This window comes from Ceratotherium simum, chromosome 3 (genome assembly GCF_057802395.1).
Source record: "Ceratotherium simum simum isolate JZ-2026a chromosome 3, ASM5780239v1, whole genome shotgun sequence".
Taxonomy (NCBI): Eukaryota; Metazoa; Chordata; class Mammalia; order Perissodactyla; family Rhinocerotidae; genus Ceratotherium; species Ceratotherium simum.
The window spans coordinates 76,750,261-76,767,041 of NC_141902.1; the positions used below are offsets into that span (position 1 = coordinate 76,750,261).

At 43.9% G+C, this 16,781-nt stretch overlaps 1 pseudogene; it reads left to right on the top strand.

Annotated features, from left to right (window-relative positions):
- The first annotated feature begins 861 nt into the window (after nt 1-861).
- LOC101397511 (NEDD4-binding protein 2-like) overlaps nt 862-16,781 on the top strand; it is a 116,868-nt pseudogene continuing 100,948 nt past the window's right edge.

Sequence of the window (16,781 nt, forward strand, 5' to 3'; positions counted from 1 at the left end):
ATGATCCAGGGCTTGGGGCAAAATTTAAGAGGTTAGGGGGAACAGACTGGTATGCAGAAGTACTGGTGGGACAGGTTTTGATTGGAGGGCTTTAAACTTTTATGGTGAGATGTGGAAGGGGTTTTAACACCAGATATTCCTAGACTACAGACCCCTTGCTTTTGAGGAGAGTCCAGCTCTCAAGTTCCTATTGTGCCCTGAGACTTTGGTTCTGTTGGGAGGCAGAATCTTTGGTCCCGGGTGCTATTTTATGTCAAGATTTCTCCTCTGCACGCGCTCTGGATACATGACTTGCATTTTTTTGGCTTGCCTCTGAAATACAACTTTAACCCTCTTTTTTGATAAGATGGGGTCAATTTGAACTGGTCCTAGAGGTCCTGTGGTTACATTTCTTCAGAATAATTTTCCAAGCCTCCAAAAATAGAATTGCTAGATCAAAGAATATCCTCATTAATTTCCAAAAGGATTGTAAAAAGTTTTGGTAACATTTAATACCGTGCAGGCACTTTTAGTGTCTGGCTCTCCTCTCCTTCCTAGGCACATGGAAGATCACAGTTCCCAGCTGCTTTGCACTTAGGGTGGCACACAGAACTAATTCTCATCAGTGGACAGTGATCTGAAGGATCACTTTGTTTTTTAGCCATAGAGTAAAAATAAATAAAGAAATAATTGGATTTGAATATATAGACTACACTTAAATACAACAACAAAAGCCTCATAGAAAAAAATGAGAAAATAACATGAAAATGTATTTAAATAACAGTATGAACATAAATGCATACTCAATTTGTTTAAACAACAACAAACACCCTTTTTTCTCCTCAGAAAATTAGCAATGGTTAAAATAAGAAGCTTTCAGAGATGAAGGCGGCAGTGCCAGGCCCCACCTCATGTGGCTGCACCCGCCCCTGCACACCTCTGAGCCAGAGCCCAGACACCCAGCTGAGGAGGCAGAGAAAGCTGAAGGACATGCAGGGCACTGTGGTGACTGTAGTCCACGAAGGTGTCACGCAGGCTCGGAGCTGGCCTAGGTCGGAGGAGTTGGAGGTGCTGTGGGCCAGAAGAGGAAGGAAAGAGTTGGCAGGGCAGGGTTGAGGCTAGGAAACGTGAGTCTTACGTGCGTATGCACAAACAGCGCACTGCACATGCTCTCGGGCCCCTTGAAAGTCATGTGACTATCTGTGCTTTGCGCTCTTTCCCCTCGAGGCTCGCCCTGGGTGCTGAGGACATGGCATATTGCTGTTGTTCAGCAGATTTTCAAAGTCTGGCATGAAGACAGAGTAAAAGGTGAAATTCAAAACAACTTTATAAGAGCTTTCCTCAGCGCAGAAGGTGAATTTCGCCGTGACACGACACGTTAGTCTTGACCTCCTAGAGGCCAGGCTGTGTCCTACTGACCTGTGTCCCTACCACAGCCTTTTCTACCCACTTCCTCTCCCTGACTCTCCTTGCACTTCTGGAGCCCCCAGCCCTCTGTAGAGCCTCAGGGGTTCTGGCAGCGGCAGAGGCTGCTAGGACCCTCCTACAAGGCTATTTGCCGGAGCCTCAGTGGACAAGGCCAGACCATTCATATCCAAGTCTGAGATCCGCCAGAGCTGTACTCTTTATTTTGTAGAGTAAGTGCTCATCATTTGGCAAGTGAAGAGAGAGTGAATTTCAGTCCTCAAAGCAAGTGTCGCCCTAAAGTAGTGTAGTCTCTGCACACACATCCCCTGTGAAAAGGGAAAATTCAGATTCTATAGAGTGGAAGAGGAGGAAGCACCCTAAGTGGCAAGAACAGATTCTGAGAGGAAACACCTCTGACGTGAGACTTCTTTTTACAAATTCAAGGGAGAACCTAGAGAGTTTGAAAAGAAAGAAGACTTTGGAACTCCTGGGTCTGCATCTTCCTGGACTTTCTGGCCCAGAAAGAGGGTGGCTTGGGAGGAGTTACCACAACCACAAAGAGGAGGACAGAGGAAGACAGCGGAGAGTGCTTAACCCAAAACGTTGAGTTAGGAGGTGACAGTTACAGAAGAGTCTGGGGTGGGGAAGGGGCCAAAGACCTTTTCAGGTGGATAAGTCAGAAAACAATGGCTCAGGTAAGGGGGCTAATGGTCTTAATGGAGTAAAATGTTCTCCTCCTTCCTGAAGCCCAGGCTGACTGACACGGGCTAGTCTGCTCACTGTGGCTTCTTTCTTCCCCACCAGCTCTGCCTTCTCTACACTTTCTCCAGAGAAGGAGACCCTGACACAGCTCCAGGTGAGTTGAATTTTTTTCTCCTGAAATTCTGTCTCATTAGTCAGAGTTAGCTGATCTTTGCTCCTTTTTAGAAAAAAGACATGAACATTTATTGAGCAAGTAATGTCTCTTAGGTACTTTTAGACGTTCTGACAATTCCTCTATTTATGTCTCAGAGGAACTGCAAAAATAGATGATTATTTCCATTTTGAGGGTGAGGAAAATCTCTCAGAGATAATAAGAGAAGTATTCATGGTCACAAGGTGTTAATTTATAATGAGTAATCATTTTATGGGAAAATATTTTGTGTAAATCTCTTGTATATCAAAATTTCATCTAATACATATAGCATTCATTGATGATTCCTGGATGAACCACTTATTACTATGATGGCTGCAAAATGGTGACATTATAACTATTATTTTTTTTCCTTTATCATTGTTTTTTCTATAAGGAAGAGTTTCCGTTTCTACTTCATTTATTCATTTATTTGTATCAGACGGAACTCATGGATCTTTATTTTATTCAATGGGTTATAATCTGTTACTGTCATTATTGATTTTGATGCTGAAATTATCCAGATTTATGCTGTGGGAGTCCATTCAAACCAGCTTCTGTATGCTTTTGACACATATCTATCATTATTTTTTTAGTATTTCCTTATTTTTTAGCAAATAAGATGTTTTAGGCTTCTTTTATTCTTTCCTTGTCCCAGCCCTGGAATCAGCCATTTCTCCAAAAAGTCTTGGTTCCTTTAAGTGGAGAATGGTATAGTAGCAAGAAAATCTGGGTGCCATGTGTACTCATTGCTGCTAAAGCATCACTGCTCACAGGCCCTCCCACTGGACACATCTATATATAAACATGCATACACACATGTACGTATATTTACCTCCACATACATGTACACACACAGATCTATATTTGTGCATTAAAAACCGTGAATTCATACTGATACCAGTCCAGCACCATAGATCTAATTCATTCATATCTTCTTCCTTACCCTATTGTAGCTCCCTTCTCCACAACGAGAAACCTGGCTCTCATTATCCTAAATATATTTACTCATTTGTTCAATCTTAGAATAACCAGAAAGTAGTTTTCATAGCCCATGCTGCTATGAAAAGCAAACATACTAACTGTAGTTCAATATTTGTTTAAAGCTCTTATTACCTTAAGACTGAGGATATATAGTCAAAATACTGGTTCAAAAATTACTGTGGTAAGTTCTTTTTCTTCCCCTTCAGTGTGGACAGGTTATTCATTTGAAATAGAGTCATGTTCCTTTGGTTTTGTTTGTATCCCTGTTATGGGCTGAATTGTGCCCCCTCCAATTCATGTGTTGAAACAATAACCCCCAGGACCTCAGAATGTGACTTTTGGAGACAGGTTCTTTACAGAGGAGATGAAGTTAAAATGATGCTGTTAGGGTGAGCCTGAATCCAATATGACTGGTGTCCTTACAAGAAGAGGAAATTTGGACACAGAAAGAGACGCCAGGGGTGGGCATGCACAGAGGAAACACCATGTGAGGAAACAGAGAGAAAGGAGCCATCTGCAAGCTAAAGAGGGAGCCCTCAGAAGAAACACAAACCTGCCCACACCTTGATCTTGGACTTCTAGCCTCCAGAACTGTGAGAAAATAGATTTCTTCCTTTTTTATTCTGTTTTAAGATTTTTAAATTTTTTTTGGTGAGGAAGATTAGCCCTGAGCTAACATCTGTTGCCAATCCTCCTCTTTTTGATGAGGAAGATTGGCCCTGGGATAACTTCTGTGCCCACCTTCCTCTACTTTATATGTGGGATACCTGCCACATCATGGCTTGATACATGGTGCATAGGTCTGCGCCCAGGATCCGAACCTGCGAACCCCAGGCAGCCAAAGCAGAGCACATGAACTTAACCACTACGCCACTATGCTGGCCCCTAGATTCCTCTTTTTAAGCTAGCCAATATGTGGTATTTTATCATGGTGTCCCTAACAAACTAATACAATTCCATTTTAGAAATTGCCCCCATCTTTGTTATTTTTCTGTATGTAACATTAAGATGATTTCACAATTGAGAACTATACAAAAAATAATTCTCAAAGAATTGTAGTTTCCCTTTTGCATTTCTATTTCTCCCTCATCTAACCCACCCCTGGAGGTAATCATTCTCATTAGATTTGGCTTTATCCTTCTTGAATTTGTTTACTTGCAAAAATAAGCGAATACATGTCTGTTTAGTTATTCCACTTTGTTTTACATGAAAGGTGGCATACTATACATTCTTTGCATTTTGTTTGTTTCACAAACATATCATGGAAATCACCGCATATCCACGCAATGGATATCCATTGCATATCCATCCTTTCACTGCGTATCCATCCTTATTATTATTATTTGTTATAGCTGCATAGTACGCATCAAGAATTGTATTAGTTTCCTAGGGCTGCCATAATTAACTACCACACACTGGGTGGCTTATTCAACAGAAATTGATTGTCTCTTAATTCTGGAGGCTAGAAGTCATATATCAAGGTGTCAGCAAGGTTGGTTCCTTCTGAGGGTTGTGAGGGAGAATCTATTCCAGGCCTCTCTCCTGGCTTCTGGTGGTTTGCTGGCATTTTCTTAAGTTCCTTGGCTTATAGATGCATCACCCTGATCTCTGCCTTTATCTTCACGTAGCATTCTCCCTGTGTGCTTGTCTGCCTCTGTGTCCAATTTTCCCCTTTTTATAAGGACATATGGGATTAGGGCCCATCCTAATTACTTCATCTTAATGGATCATCTGCAAGGACCCTAGTTCCAAACAAGGTACTGGGATTTAGGACTTCAGCATCCTTTTGGGAGACACAGTGAACCCATAATTGTTACGTACCATACCTTACTCAAGCATTCTCTTATATAAGAGCGCTTAGGTTGTTTACAATCTCTGTGTTGTTTAGGTGTTGCAATGAGCAACTTTGTGCATGTATGTTTTCATATTATTGGATGTGTATCTTTCCACTTCTTTGAAGTGTATTCAAGTTGTTAACATATACTTTTTGTATATTTCCAATTAAGCTAATTCTTCATTTATCATTTCTGCTACTGTAATGGGATTTTCTCTACCATATTTTCTTCTAACTGATTATTAATTATGCGTATGAAGGCTATTGATTTTGTAGGTTAAATTTATATTGTGTTACCTCATTGAATTCTTTTATTATTTGACCTGTTAAAAATTTTTTATTTTTAGAATTTCCAGATACACTATCATATCACTTGCAGATAGATAGAGCGCTGCATCATCTTTGCCAATCTGCGTGCCTCTCATTGATTTATTTTACTTGATTTCTTTGGCCAATATTCATAGTAAAATAAAATAGTGTGGAGATAGTGGGCATCCTTGCTTTCTTGGTGGAACCGCCTCCCATGTTTCTTTTTTTTAATGTCCTGGCTTTGGGACTGAAGATTTTTCAGCATCTTTGAAGATATATGTATGATTTTCTATTAGAAATACTAGTCTAGTTCAGTCGATTCTCATTATTCATGGTACTTACATTCTATAAATTGTCCGTGAACACTGAGTAAATGAACACTGAACCATTTTTCCTAGGGGAAATACAAGTTTAGGTTCTGTGACCCTCTGGTCATAACATTTGCATCAACCAACCAGTGTAAGCATGTTTTATGTGTGTTCGTGTTCAAGACACCTTATTTAATAGGTATTGTTGATTCATTAACATTGAACTCATGGCTATAGCACTATTGTTCATACCTGAGCAACGCTTGTCTGACACATATTTTCTCTGTGAGGTACATCATAACCTCTTGCTTTTAGGATCACTAGGTGGCCCTTCAGCCCTACAATTGTGAGGCATCTTAAACAGCCAACTCACCAACAAAAAGCACAAAAATGTGAAAAGCATGGCACTAAACAGATCATGAAAAGGACACTTGTTTACAGTATTAGAGCTGAAAGAAGACGACCGAGTTGGGATACTCAAATTGTGTGCAGCTCTGTGCACGTCTGCAAATGAGTGTAAAAGCCCTGTGAGAATTGATTTTGGCATTACAAATAAACTTTTTTAATAATTTTATTTATTTATTTATTCTTCCCCCAAAGCCCCAGTAGATAGTTGTATGTCATAGCTGCACATCCTTCTAGTTGCTGTATGTGAGACACAGCCTCAGCATGGCCGGAGAACCGGTGCGTTGGTGCGTGCCTGGGATCCGAACCCGGGGCGCCAGCAGCGGAGCATGCCCACTTAACCGCTAAGCCACGGGGCCGGCCCATCACAAATAAATTTTAGCAAGAAGGCAGATTTGCAATATGGCTTCTGCAAATAATAAGGATCGACTATATCAAATGGACTTTCTAAAACAAATCTTGAATTTTTAGAATATATCTTGCATTTTTACCACTTTCCCTCTGACTCTCTATTTTTTCAAATTTTTACATTTTTATCATATTTTCATTTCACTATTTGTTTTCTTGCCTTTCTTATATTTCCTTTTACTCTTTTCTTTCTTGGGCCTCTTATAATTTAGTGTTCATTTCTGATATAAATTTTTCTTTCCATTTCTTACATGTTCTCTTAATTCTGGTTTAAGTTTATATAATTATCCATTTCTATTATGAATTGCTGAATTTCTGATTCAAGGTGTTTTTATATATATACAGGCATACCTTGGAGGTACTGTCAGTCTGGCTCTAGACCACTGCAATGAAGCGAATATAGTCATTCAATTTTTTTAGTTTCCCAGTGAATATAGAAGTTATATTTACACGATAATGTAGTCTACTAAGTGCGCAAAGAATTACATCTAAAAAATAGTGTACATACCTTGATTAAAAAGTACTTAATGCTAAAAAAAATGTTCACCATCATCTGAGCCTTCAACAACTCATCATCTTTTTGCTGATGGGGGTGTCTTGTGAAAAATGCAGTATCTGTGAAGTGCAATAAAGTGAAGGGCAATAAATGAGGTATGCCTGCATACTGTTTTCATTAAACCAGACACGCAGAGCTGTGATGTAGACATGTTTTCCCAATACGGTCCCAACCCACCGCCTGTGCGTCCTGGGAGGAAGCAACCTTGTTTCTATTTTCTGTCCTGGAACCCAGTGCCTGACTCAGTGGTCAACTTCAGGTGCCCTGAAATAATGCATTTGGGAAGAGGCCTATTTTTTTATAGTCTGAAATGACAAGACAATGACTTCCACTAGAAGGCACCCCGAAAACATCGAATTTTACAGAATTTATTTTAATCTTCTTGTATCCTGTGAAGATGTCTAAGTTTGAATGTGGGGTCTTGTGCTGACGGAACCAAGGAGCCCGGCAGCACTCCTGCAATTTCTCAGATGGCCACCAGAGGGCAGTGCGTGGCTGCTCATGACAATGACACTTCACGAGTTAGGAGTGAAGACAAAGACATCTAACATGGACACTTAGGGTCCTGGTGAGAGATCCAGGGGTCCAATATAAATTTTATCTGATCCAAGTCTAACTGTTGAAGATAAAAGGTATTCAATGACTCTGCCTGAAGATGGTGAGATGGACTTTATTCAGAACCATCACAACAGGTACAGGGACAATTGCAATGGGATTTTATAGTGGAGGAAATAGATTGGGCTCAGCTCTGAGTACAGCATGGACAAGTGGGAATCTACGGCCAAGGAGCAGGGTGGGGATCAGTGAATTTAAATTACTAGGAGGAAATATCAGGGGTTAGGGGGACTCTGGCTGAACTGAACTAACAGGATTCTTTGCTGAAGACAGGCCAGGGTGATCAGACATCATCTGGAGGATGGGGGAGGGTCAAGAACCCCATCAGATATTGAGGGTGCAGGTTCTGGTTAAAGTGAATTAACAGGGTTCTTGCTAAAACTGGATTTTACAAGGAAGTGCACAGATGGACCTGAGAGAAGGCTCAGGAACCTGACTCAAGTTTGAATCTTTGTTGGGCACAGCCTGTGGAAATCTCTTTCAAAATTTAATGGGTTCATTAAAGTTGGACACGTCATTGCCCATCAGAAGAAACTTTTTTCTGAGTTGGAAGGTTATTAGAACTAGCAAGCGGATATGCCAGTGTGCCTCCCTCATGTGGCCATCTGGGTCCATGAGGTGAGAGGACATGGGGGAACTACAGCAATGTAGAGATGGGGTGATCATCAACATACTCCTCTTGCACTCTATGGGGCCTCAGATGTTCACAGTTACCATTCTGTGTGCCAGCCAAAGAGACAGAATCTGCTTCCCCTGGGGAAGGCCCCTCACACAGTCGGCAAGCTGACTGCACTGGACTGCATGTCGCCCCAGGAGATTACAAATGCACCCTCATGGGAATAGACTGTTACTCTAGACTATGCTCTGCCTACCTGGCGGTAGATACAAATACTCAAAATACTATAAAACGACTAGAACAGCAGATAATGTATCAGTTTGGACTGCCGAGTTACATTTTTTCAAATGAAGGAAAAATCTTTAGAGCTCGTAATATCTAACAATGAGCAAAAACATATCACATCAAATGGACATATCATGTCTCATGTCATCCTCAAAGTAGTGGCTTGATAGAGAATTGCAATGAGCAACTGAAACGTACATTGTCTAAGGTGGGGAAAGATAAGGGCATGAAGGGCTGGCTTCTCTGCCTTCATGAATGTGTGCTCACGATCAATATGAGGAGGGGCAAGGGAGGGTTCTCACTAGACAGTTTCCTCCACTGTTCTGGGGGATGTAGGGAAGAGGGTAGCAATGCTGGTAAAACTACACAATTCTTCCCCACATCAAATCAATTTTTTTGTTTCCAATTTGGTGCAGTGGTCCTGGGATCAGGGCTCTAACTGTGGGTGCTTGAAGCAGGGCTGATCCCTAAGGAAGGTACTGTAACTATACCTTTACATCTTTATGCTTGAATTTCTAGGGGCTTGCTGGAGTGGCTTGTCCCTTCATCTCTTCTGGCAAAGTTGGGGTTGGCAGTGAATGAAACTGCATTGCCTGATGGCCAAGGAAGCCCACTAGTTCTATACGTCTGTCACCCTCCCCTCCATGAATGGGAATGGACTGAGAGGGAGGCATTTGCTAAACTAGTATTGCACCCAGCAGTCTGGACCAGCACAGAGCTGAACTTGACATCTCTTCTAAGGATGGAAAAGTTTGGGTTACAATAAATGACAAATGGAGAGAAGGAGATAGAATTACCTGTGGGCAAACGAATGAATACATGGTTTATGAAATGAGAGAATCCCAATACTACAATGGTGCCTCAAGAGAGGCTCATAGCCAATAATGATGTTGTATCATATCTCAATTATATTCGATGCCCCAAAGGACAAAGTCATATGTTTTCCAAGAACACCTCTAGTTTTGGAACCTGACAAGATCAAATGGAATCCTGCATGCCCAAGTGGCATTGCTCTGGGAGGAACTTTGTTCATACATATGATGATGAACTGGACCCATTGCTCATGACTGAGTGAAACTCTAGTTAGGTGCCAGTATCTTTTGACTCTGATTTTTCAGGTTACATTTACTACCAAACTGATATGGTGTAACACTGGCATTGTTGGTAAAATTCAACTACCTTATGCAAACAAATCATATAATAGTACTGATGATAATTAATGGTCACATGTTTTGGGAGATTGAGTTAAAATCTCATCAGGATGCAATGCCAATGGAAAGTGACTGGGCTAAACAAGAGCTCTAATTATCTAACCATTATCCAATCTGTGCTAAATAGTTCAGCACAAGTTTATCATAAGATATAATTAGCAGTAGATTGATGAGGGAATGGGTAACAAATTAGCACAGAAATATGAAAAGTGTGTGTCATCGGTTTGTAGGATGGTGAGATGGTTAACATATGTCATCTTTTTTTTGTATGTGTGTGAGGAAGATCAGCCCTGTGCTAACATCTGCCAATCCTCCTCTTTTTTTGCTCAAGAAGACTGGCGCTGGGTTAACATCTGTGCCCATCTTCCTCCACTTTATATGGGACACCGCCACAGCATGGTTTGCCAAGCGGTGCGTCAGTGCGCACCCGGGATCCCGGGCCGCCGCAGTGGAGCATGCACACTTAACCACTTGCGCCACCGGGCTGGCCCCGATTTATGTCATCTTGATTGGGCCATGGGGTGCCCATTATGTTTGGTCAGACATTATTCTAGGCATTGCTGGGAGGGTGATTTTGGATGAGATTAACATTTAAATCAGTAGACTGAGTAAAGCAGATTGCCCTCCATAATGTTGGCCTGCTCAATTCAATCAGTTGTAAAAAGCAAAACGCTGACCATCCCCTTAGTAGGAGAGACTTTTTCTTGCCACTTGTCCTTTGAACTGAGACATCAGCTGTTTTCCTGCTTTCAGACTTGAAATGTCAGCTCTTCCCAGGTTTCAAGCCTGCTGGCCTTCAGACTTCAGCTGCACCATCATCTCTCGCGAGTCTCCAGATTACATCTCACCCTGAAGAACTTGAGACTGGCCACTCTCCTTAATAGTGTGAACCAATTCCTTATAATAAATCTGTGTGTGTGTGTGTGTGTGTGTGTGTGTCTATATAGAAATCTTATTTATTCTGTTTCCCTAGAGAGCGCTGACAAATGCAGATGGATTAGTTGTTTCTTCATATCTATTGCTAAACCACTCTGGCTCCTCCAAATGTTAAGCATATTCATATTGCTACTATTGGAGTATATGTTATGTAAATGCTGTCCTATACGTAGCTGCTCAGACAAATACAATGGTTTTGCTGTAAGAGAGCCAAGAGTCTAGTTCAACTGCAAGGAGGTGACCTGCACAGAAAAAGTTAACTAGGCAGGTTGGGGGTGTTCAATCCCTGCACATTATGAACACACTGATCCTTGACCTACTCTTGGGAGGTAACCTCTAAGCCCTTGGAATATCCTGCCTGATAAGACTGTCTTATCAGTACCTGTTTACCAAGGTACTTGGACCACACTCCTGAAATTTCTCACTTGGCCACAAGAGGGCAGTGCGTGATTGCTCATGACAATGACTCTGCCCCACATCAACAGTTTATAAGGTAATTGTTTTCAGAACGTTTTATAACGTTAGAGAATTTCTTTAAGAATTATTTATTTGCTTTACTGCTTCAATTTCATTGGAATCTAATTAAAATTTCCTAGAAGTAACAACTACAGGTAATGCACTGACTGGAAGTCATCCCTCATTTCACATAAAGGCAAGTCAAAATTGAATGAATGAAGGTGGACTCTTACTTAAAATAACGTGTAAATTAACCCCAAATAGATTAAAGACATAAATTTAAGAAGTACAAATATAAAATTCATAGAAGAAAACTTAGGAGCAAATCTGGATGACCTTGTCTTTGGCATCTGTTTTTTTAAGGATGACACAAAAATCAGCACAAGAAAAAGCAGATGCACTGGATAAACGGCCACCAACAGGACTTCTTTTCCATTTGGCTCTTACTGCACTGCAGGAACCAGGCAAGAATTGCACAAGGCATTTCCCAAGTTATTCTCCCAACAACGCATTAAACAGCTCCATTTTCTTTCTCCATTTAGAGATGGGGTCACAGAGGCTCAGAGCCTTGCCTGGCGTCACCCAGGTAGAACGAGACTGAGCAGGGACTAGAACCTCAGTCTCTGTCTTTGGACTCTGTGCTCCATCCACACTGCTTCTCCCTGGAACTCAGGGGTCCAGAATCCTAGAGATCCAATCTCCCAGGCCTTGAGACCTCACTGAACTCAGGGGGCAGTCTCACCCCATATGGCTGAGGCTTGGCATGTCTAGAAAGACCTGGGAAGGCTGGGGAGACTGGACCCTGAGCACTGTGGGCTCTCCCCAGTACCAGGAACAGCCAATCTCTGGGCAGGAGGAGGTTTCCCTCTGGGCACCAGGAACAAAGGTTCATGTGAGGTGAGAGGTGAGAGGTCCCTGCTGCAGCATCTGGATGCAGCCTCTTCATCAGGCGGAGCCCACAGGGGTTTACACGTACTGGGTTGCAATCCTGTCTCTGCCTCACTGTAGGGCATAGAAGGAGCAGTTTCTTTAAGCCTCCGGTTCCTCATAAGTCCCACAGGGACAGCATTTCTACTTCCCTCATGGAATTGTTATGGGGATTCAGTGAGATGATTCATGTCCAGAAGAGAGAGACTGGTAAGGACACAGTAATCCTTAGCTGTACCTGCTGATGTTACCCCCCTGCAAGCCCACTGCTGCCATGGGCTCCCTGGCTCTGCCCCCTCAGTTCCCTCTGCCTCGGAGGCCTGACTCTCTCTGACTCAGTTGTTCCTCCAGAAGCCTTTTTTCACGATCTAGTTTGGGCAGATGTCCCTCATTTGGGCTCCCACAGGCAGCAGTGGGGCTCACTGTGTCAGACCCAAGCTAGCCCTGGGACTGGACATGACCCACAGCTCATGTCGTGGTGCCTGAGGACACCGACTGTCCTGAGTGTTGACACATGTACCCTGGAGATTTCTGAATTGCATCGTCTGCTCCTTCAGCTTAATGATGGGGTGTCCAGTGAAGGGGCTCCCTCCTCCCAAGGCAGCCAAATTGAGCTGCCCTGAGCTTCCTGGAACCTGCCCTCCCCACCCCACTTGTGCAATCATCAGTACAGGACATCTTACGCTTCCATGGCCACGAGGTGTCCAAGTGTCCTATTAGTGATTGGTATTGAAAGCATTTCCTGGAAGAGAATTTTATTTTTTCAACATCAGTGGGTTGAATCCCGGCTACTTGCTACAAACCAACACAGAACTTGTGCTCCTAACCAGTAGGACACTGCCCCAGCCCATGGTAGTCCTTGCGCTTAGTCCTCACTGCTCACCGCTCTCACCTGCTCCGTGTTCAGTGGAAGTTCTCTCTCTTCTTCTGGGGAGAGCCCGGAGTTTCCTCCCTCTGATGATATTTGTTCTTTGTTTGGGGAGCTCCACCTCTTGGCAAAAACAAGAGAGGCTGCTGACCGTGGCCTCCCTCACAGACTCATATAAAGTGGACTACTCAGATCTTACTTTGATGGAGATGGGAGCAACCTCCTTCTCATTTGGGGTCATTATCAAGATGCAAAGCTCCCTCCTTTGCAAAAACTGAATGTGAGGGACACCAGCGTCGGGGACTGGCAGGTATGGGGGTCGGCGTCACTACTGGAGGAGCTTGAGGGATGTTTAGGGTCTATGCCCAGTGCCAAAGCTCCTGGCTGAGGCTCTGCGCATCTCTCAGCCTCCACGAGCACCTGACGTGCTTTGTAGAGGTCTTCTTTGCTCACAAAGTTCATGTGGTTCTTGCTGGTGTTACTAAAACCTTCCATCTGGATGAACATGTGCAAGGTCAAGTCTATATGAAACTGATCTGTCCTTAGGGGTTCCTTCCTGAGAGAAATGCGCCCAGCCAAGGACTGAGGGGCAGCAGAAAGGCCTTGTCCTGTCTGCCCCTTCACTGGCCTGGAAGCAGGGCCTGGCTGCTCTATTTAGAAGCTAAGTTATGAGAAGGTGGGGCTGGGGTGGCCTGGGCCTGGGCCTGGGGTGTGTCATGGGAAGAAGCCTGGGTGAGGTGAGTTCCAGGACACAGAGCAGGAGATACTGTGGGGGAGGAACATGGACAAGAGGGGCTTGAGCAGTCCCTTCCCTGCTCCTTGGGTCACTCTCAGGTACCCTTATGGCCTCACTCCTGGCTTGTCTACCTCCCTCCTTCAGGTGTCACCTTGTGTCTCTGGAGTCCCTGCTCTTCCAAAGAAGGCTCAAACTTCATAAAGAGACCGTACATATTGAAAACTGCAGCCAACACCTTAAAAATGTGTATAAATTGTGTTCCAGAAGTTCCAATTTTAGAGATGAGTTCTAAACAAATAGAGATTTATGGACACAAGTGTACTCACAGTATAATTATGAGAGTGAAAAATTGGCAGTGGTCCAGTTGTTGAACAGCTGGGGCTTCTGTGTAAATTGTGGTGTGTGACCACTGAGAATGCACAAGGGGACAGGACTGACTGTGCGTGTCCACCTGCGGGACATCAGGTAATAGGAGAGAACAGCCGTGGGCTCCACCCCTACACACCCTCACACACACACACACGCACATACACCAATGCACTTGAAGAGAAAGGACTTCAAAAATGGTATCCACTTGTCATGGGCAATTATTTCTTGGTACAAGGAATGCATCTGTCTTTAAATTCATATTTCAATCATTATTTCACTAAATATACATTAATTATCAGTCTAGAACCTTAAACTATGTAATATATTTTATTACATAATATATTAGTAATAAATTGAATATTTAATATGTGATTTTAATAATTTAGTAATATGCACATTACAAAATTTAAACATCAACTATCCAAGAAAATGAAAGCTTTGAAAGGTATCTCAGTGCACCAGACATTTCCCTTATGGTTTCCAGCTCTCATGTCACACTTATGAGTTTGGTCCCTGCCCCAAGATGAAAATATTTAATATTGGGGATTCATCTTTTATACATAATCTTTGATCTACTGGAGACATTCCTTCTTAATAAAAACTGATAATTTTATTAAAAAAATTATTACTCACTCTCTTCCTACCTTATGTAGACAGACACAAAGGCCATATATTATAGGATTCCACTTATAGGAAAAATCCAGAAGAGGTAAATCCATGGAGTGAGAAAGAAGATCAGTGTTTGCCAGGGACTGGGGTGAGAGGAAGGAGGACTGACGGATTCATAGGTACATTCAGAGATACATCATTCTCTGTGATGAAAATGTTCTTGAAGTAGATCGTGGGGATGGTTGTGCATCATCGTGAGTGTACTTCATGCCAGTGAAGTGTACAATTGAAATGGATCAAAGACTTAAATTTTATTTTAAGTGACTATTAGGAGATAAAATATAAGAAAACATTAAGTATATGTAAGATAACAAAAAGTTAAAAACATGCAATTATAGGGGATGGGAAGGAATTCTATGGGGATACAGCTGACACTCCCTGCAGCTTGGGAGCTGACGCTAGTTGCTGACAAGATGTAGGTGGTTGTTCTAGGTCTTAAAGTTCAGTGAGAGCTGTGTCTTGAGCCTGCTCGGGATCCGAATCTGAATCTCTGGCTCTGAGTTGTAGCAGCCACTAGAGTTGGAGCTGGCGCTAGTTCTTGAGGTAGTTCAGGATCTTGCTCTGGAGGCCCTGCTGCAGCTCCAAGAAAAGAAAACATCAACATGACTGCCTTTGCATGTCCCTCTCAAACAAAGGAAAGCTCTCAAACCAATTAATGATGTCTCAGTCCAAGAACCAACCCCCAGGAAGTCTTCCCAGACTGTAGTCCATGGGGAGAGTGATCTGAGCCACCTCATTGCTCCTGGTCCAAGCCCGGGCTCTGGAGGCTCTGCTCTGTGTGGCCCAGCCCCATCCCCTCCACACACATCCACATCACCCACCCCAAGTCCTCCTCCCCCTCAGACTCCGCCTCAGTGGCCTCAAGGTGCTCCAGCTGTGAGAGGAGAAGGAGGGCATGGCGCTCCAGGTCTGAGCCTGGTATATTGAGACCTCTGTAAGACAATAGCACCTTCAGGCAAGGAAATTCTGGGGGCTGGAAAAAGCACTCAGAGTACTGGCCCAGCCAGGTACCTAGAATGGAGGAGATGGCCCTGGGGATAGACAAGTGGACAGCATGTCAGAAGACTGGCCTTTCCTTCCACACTGCACTCCCAGGGCTCCCCTGTGGGGCCTGGGCTCCTGTGCCTCCTGCTCCTGGCTGTCAAGAGGCTAGTCCTACTCTTTGTCCGCCTCCAGCCTGGCTGTCCTGGCAGAAACGGTCCTGATCGCCAAGGAGGGGCTGGCAAAAAAGCCTTTGTAGTGAGAGGCCTTGGTCAATGGTGAGATTTCCTCTCCTCCTCCTGAGGGAAGCCTGACACACTCCTCTGTCTGTGTCTCTGCCCCCCACCCACTGGAATGTCAACTCCATGAGAGCAGGGAGTGCTGGAGTGGGCCCTGTTCATTGCCCTCACTGGCACCTGTAGGTGCTCCATGAATATCTGACCAATAAGGGAAAAAAGGGAGTGTCTTGCCCAGGCTTCCCAGGGCCCTCCTAAAACCTCAACCTTTAGCTCCTGTGCCTGCATGCTGCCTGATTCATAGGTGTCCCATGTGGGTCTCCCCTCCCACTGACACTAGTCTCTCACAAAGCAGGGTTTATCAGGCCCCGGAGCACTCAGTCAGTCCCTTGAGCACCAGCTGTGCACCCAATGTTGAGGTTCTACCAGAGTAGTCAGCAGGATTCTCCCCACACCTCCTGTTCTGGGTCCCAGGATGGGGGTCGAGGCAGGGCTGAAATGGGGAGGGGACGGGTATGTCTTCTTGTAGGGGCTGACTCTGTCCTCCAGCCCCCACCCTGTTCTCCTACAGCACCCATAGCCCCATCCACAGCTCTCTCTGACAGCTTTCTTCTTTTCTCCCAGAATCCCTCAGACCTCTGCCCTCCCACAGGAGTCACAGGATGTGTGGGATGCCAGGTTCTGCCAGCACCTCTGGTTCACAGGCCCCAACTCCCCTCACAGTTCTGTGCGGAGGGGAGGCCCTCCTCGGTCAAAGCCCACTCACTTTTTCAGTTGGTGCACGGGTCTGCCAA